Here is a 5,454-nt window from a genome sequence, read left to right on the forward strand (position 1 = left end):
GCCCACTGCCCAGGAGCCAATCAGGTGCTCAAATTGGGGCGTGTTGAGTTTGAGATGCCTCTTAAATACCCAGGTGCAGATGTGAGCAGGCATTCATTTGGAGTTGGGGGAAGACGGCCAAGAAGACAGTCATCAGGGAGCCAACAGCATATAATTGGCCTTAAAGCCCCGAGTGGCTCAGGCCTCAGTCTCCCAGAAGCAGAGGTGGGGGATCCAGGATTCAGGTGTCTGGCTTACGGGGAGCGGCCGCTCGAGGGAAGAGAGTGAGGAAGCCGGTGGGCTCGGGGGAAGCTGAGCGAAGAGGAGGTCTTAGCTGGAGACAGGCGTCGGCCTGATCCCAAAGTGCTGGGGGACAGATCTCACCAGAGTCCCCCCGCCTTGAGCCAAGGGCCAGCATCTTGAACCTCTGCGTCCTGCTGAGTTCCGTGCAAATTCCTGAGCCCAGAACCCAGGAGTTTGATAAATGGTTGTTTTATACCACAGAGTTTCGGGTAAATTTGTTATGCAGCCATAGCAACGGGAACAGCCTTTTTTTCCTCTGCTGAATGGGAAAGCCCCGGCCGGCATCTAGTCCGAGGGTGGCCCTGGCCTCACCCCACCTCGGAACTGGCCCTTTTTGCCCCCATCACCCACAGGTAGAACACCCCCTGCTTCTTCCCAGACCAGGAGCCTAGCAGGCCCACTGCTTCCCCGCCTCTGACTGCCCTAGTTCTGTCTGCTTTCTGGAACACAGGGATGTTTATCTTTGGGTGGGGTGTGGCTTCATGTTTTTAAACCTCTTTTCCATTTTATTAGGATGGCTGGGGGTGGGGTCAGAGACGGGGTGGTGGGGGGTGAGGGCCGTGCCCCGAAGCATAAACTTGCAATGTCATCTTAACCGGAAGCCTGAGTTCTATGCCTCCTGCCCTCAGTGATGGGGGCCCGGGGGACCCCCATGGGGCCTGCCCCTCCCGTTGCCTCACCAGGGGAGAATAAAGAATGGGGTGGCACAAGCCCTTGTTCTCAGGCTTGCCGAGGCGGAGGGTCCTGCCTTGGCCTGGAGACGGCTGTCTCTGTGCTGTAGAAGAAAGAGTCAAGTTTATCCCCAGCTGAAGCCCCGGATCAATGGCCTGCCGGTGTCTTCCCCGTACATTCAGAGACAGGGCCAGCAGTCCGTACAGGGTTTGCTAGGGCTTGGCTGCGTGGATCTAAGTGTTGAAGCCAGCAGGGAGATCCACCAGCAAGGGTAACCTCTGTCCTCTCACTCCAGGAAAGGGTGTGAAAGACACCAGGACGCTCCTGCATTCACTGCAGAGGATCAACCAGAAATTCCCTGCCCCGGCTCGGCTGTGTCATCCAGACCTGGGCACCCCATGCCCGTCCACAGCTTCTGTCTGTCTGGGGCCACTGGCAGCCTCCGTAGCATCTCTGGGCAAATTAGAAACTGGAAGCCCCCTCCCCCCACCAAAAAAGGGACTTCCCTGGTGGTCCACTGGTTAGGACTCAGCGCTTTCACTGCCGAGGGCCTGGGTTCAATCCCTGGTCGGGGAACTAAGATCCCGCAAGCTGCGCGGCACAGACAAAAAAAAGTCGAAACTGAAAGCCCTTCCTCTGAGTGGCCACAGCCAGCTGCGCAAGACTTGATAGGCTGGGCACTAGTGGGTTTCAGCCCCAAATCACCCCCAAAAGCCACTTCTGTCCACTCCCAAGAAAGGTGAGCCGGTCCAGCTCGGGGGCAGGACCCCTCTGACTGCTGAAGTTTTCCACGTGGGGCTAAAGGCTAAAACGAGTGGCATTACAACCTCGGAATGGTGTGGACACTGTTTCATAGGGAAGAGAGGGGCGTGACAAGCCCTCTGCTGGGTTTCTGTTTCTCTGGGTCCTGGAATCTCTAACTCATTGCGTTGAAAGAATCCAAGTATGGCTTCCCCCTAAGGAGGTTCACTTCTGATTTGTGGCAGACCCCAAAACAGTGATTTCCAAGTGTTTCTGATCATATACCCCCATCAACAACATATACAAAATTATACACCATGAGCAAGTGGGATTTACCCCAGGAATTCAAGGTTGGTTTAACATTCAAAATTCAATTCATGCAGTCTACCATATTCGTAAAGGACAAACCCCACATGGCCATCCCCATAGGCACAGAAAAACCTGTGACAAAGTCCAAAACCTATCCGTGATGACAAAAAAAAAAAAAAGCTAACAAAAATTCATAAATAAATAAACAAAAACTCTCGGCAAACTAAGGATGGAAGGGAACTTCCTCCCCTGATACTGCAAATGGGCATTAGGGAACGTGGTGGAGGTGAAGGACGGCCCAACCCTACACGTTAACTGAAATTTCTTGCGTTGTACACTGGCAATGGGTGGATTTTATGGTATGATACTCACGCCTCAATAAAGCTGTACAACAAAATAACTCCTCGGCAGCTGAGGGCAGGGGAGAGAGAGCTGAGTGATGGTTCCAGTAGAAAAGGGGGAATCGTTGCTGAAACAGGCAGGCAGCCCAAAACAAAGAGAGAAGTCAGAGATCAAAATAATTCACAAACTGGACAACCCAAGCAGGCATAACTAAGAATCTGCCCGCCTAGAGTGAGCCCAGGTCAGCTCACTCGCTCCACTTTTCCTCCAAGCAAAGAAGTTTCCAGACCAAATAAGGCTGCAGCTTTTGAAATGCTCCTGGCACAGAACACAGTTCCTTTTTAATACCAGGTTGTAACTCAGGCCTAAACCATCCCCAAAGCAGCCTGGTGCCCATCAGCCCACTCTGATCGCCTGGTAACGCTCCAAACAAACCCAGGTAAACACAGGGCAGGGCAGGGCTGGCCCACCGGCAGGGGGCGAGGGTGCGCCCTGCTGCATGGAAGGAAGCCCGGGGTGCCAACCCCGGTGCAGGGCTCACCGAATCAGCAACATCGGCTGGCAGCAGACCAGCTCCTGGGGCTCCGGGCGCCCTGGCCGTGGCTGAGTGCGGGAAACACCATTTGCTGAACCCAGACGAGGAGCTACATCTGTCTTGTTTCATCTTCACGGCAGCTCTGCAACAAGATGACAAGGACAGTGGACACTTCCTGAGCACTGAAGCACTCTTTCAAGGGCCTCGTGAGTTTAAAGCTTTTCATCTTCACAGTAACCCTGCGAGATGGGTCCTGTTACCTCCCCATTTTACAGACGAGGAAACTGAGGCTCAGGGCCATGCAGCCCGTACGAGGTAGATCTGGGCATGCACCCCAGGGCTGACATGCTCTGAAGCCAGGGCTCCGTCCTGGGCCGTATCGCCCCTACCCCAAAAGAAGAAAATGGCAGGCCCCCTCGTTGGTGTCTCCACAGAGGCGAGGAAGCACGCCCACCCGGCAGGGACCCCAACGCCAGCTGCTCCTTCAGGAAGGGCTGCAGCCTGCAGGTGCCGGCAGCTCACGCTCCTTTGGCCTGGGTTGTTTTCTCCTTTTTTGGGGCTACCCTGTCCAGGCTGAACTCTAGGACATTTTTTTGAGCAACCAGCTACAAATATTTTCCTAACAAAGTCTCTCTGGGATGAGAAACGGAAAACTTTTGTGTTGTAACCATCAACTCATGACATTTTAACAGTGGGTCAAAGCCGGCTTGAGTGGAGGGCAGTGGTGGAGGGGTGAAGACTCCATGCGGGGCAGGGGTGTGAGGCGACCACAGCAAACCACACGGGGCGCTGCCAAGAGCCCAGTAGCCCGGCCCAGGCCTTGCCAACACACACTGCCCACTGCCCGCCGCCCACTGCCATGCTGCAGACTTCTCAGCAGAGCCGGAGAGGCGGCCCATTCCCGACCCTGTGACAGAAGAAGCCACATTCAGTAGAGCTGGCATCCACACGCAGGGCCCCCCAGCTCGGGAGGTCTCCCGCCACCCCCGCGCCAACTTCCTTCCTCTACTTCGAGCTCTTCCTGGCGGGATGGCCCACGGAATGAAGGTACAGGGCCTGCCCTTTCCGGTGCCCTGCCTCATCACCGCCTCTGTGCTGGGACTGGAGAGACCCAATAAGATACATAGACGTGGGCACAACTGGGTCAGTGAAGATCCTTTTAGCTGCCAGCGACGGAAACCCAAGGCAGACTTTCCTCAGCTAGAAAAGGGGATTTATTAGTCCGGGACACTGAGAAGACTGGGCTGGGGATCAGGTGTGGCTGGATCCAGGTGCTCGATGTGATCAGGTTATTCCCCCACACCCAGTTTTGGCACTGCTTCTGTGTTGGCCTCCTTCTCTCCTGCAGACAGGCTTCCTCTAGATGGCAGGAGGGGTGGCTGTGGGTCATCCCTGGTGGAAGAAGAACCAACACTTTTCTTTTAGCATCTGTCTGTGGACCCCAGGGTAGATCCCTGATGGGCCCTGTTTGGATTCTGGCCCATCCCTGAACCTGGTCCTCCTGTGGCTGTTAGGGTGTGTTCTCTGATCCAGCCGAGGACCCAGAGCCTCCCTGTGGCGAGGGGATCGGGGCTTGTTACCACAGAGGCAGGGAGATTAGCACCCTCAGGAGGCAAAAGAGCTGCCACCGTACCCCTCAGCAACCATGAAACGATGCTTCAAATGCAGACACCTTGTGACCTTGTAGCCACGTCCACATTTCCCACCAGCCAGGGCCCTCAAGGGCAGCAGGAACTGCGGCTCTACACGAGGCAGTGCCCTCTGTGCTGACATGAATCATCACCAGACCGTGTGTGGCACTTAAAGACACAATGCACCCGGGTCCCCACTCCTTCCTCTCCCTGAAAAATTCAGCCCTACAGCCACTTCACGGGAGCGAGCGAGGAAGGCGTCCACGGAAGGGGGAGGAGGAGGGGTCGTGGTGCAGAGTGGGTGTCGGGCCTGGGCAGGGGTGGGGCGTCCCCATGAGAGGGGGCACAGAGAGGGCCGCCAGGCGGGGGGCGGGGCCCAGCACTGGCAAACGCAGGGTGGTCAAGCGTGTGGGCCTGGTGGGGAGGACAGGCTCCATCAAGATGCTGGATAAACGGCACCTGCGGGAGCTCCAGAGGGAGACTGAGGCCAAAAACCCAGACACCTGAACACCAGTGGCTCTGAGGGCCCCGGGGATGGGAATGACGATGGGGGCGGGAGGGCGCAGTAGGTGACAGGGAAGGAGCCAGACCGACGCCCGGAGGCCCCGTGCAGGCCCGGCCTCTTCTCCAGCGGCGGCTCTAGGCAAAGCGGCATCCTCAGCGCTGTCCTTCCTTCGAGCCGGACCCTGTGTTTTCCTCTCCAGTTCACAGTGCTACACCTGCCAACTTGAAACTTTCGTTCCAGTTGGTAGAAAATCAAGCAGAACAGGTACGTTTTCTCCCCCTTGTCGTTTGTCCCCAGGACAAGAGCTGCCCCGCGTGGCCGGCGCCCACCTCCCCCCCAAGGCCCCGAGTGTCCTGCGCTCACCGGTTCTCAACCACTTCGGAAAGTGACGCTTTGAGCAAAGAGGGGAAGAACGACCATCGGAGACACATAACACA

The sequence above is a fragment of the Balaenoptera acutorostrata genome, chromosome 9 (genome assembly GCF_949987535.1).
Source record: "Balaenoptera acutorostrata chromosome 9, mBalAcu1.1, whole genome shotgun sequence".
NCBI classification, from domain to species: domain Eukaryota; kingdom Metazoa; phylum Chordata; class Mammalia; order Artiodactyla; family Balaenopteridae; genus Balaenoptera; species Balaenoptera acutorostrata.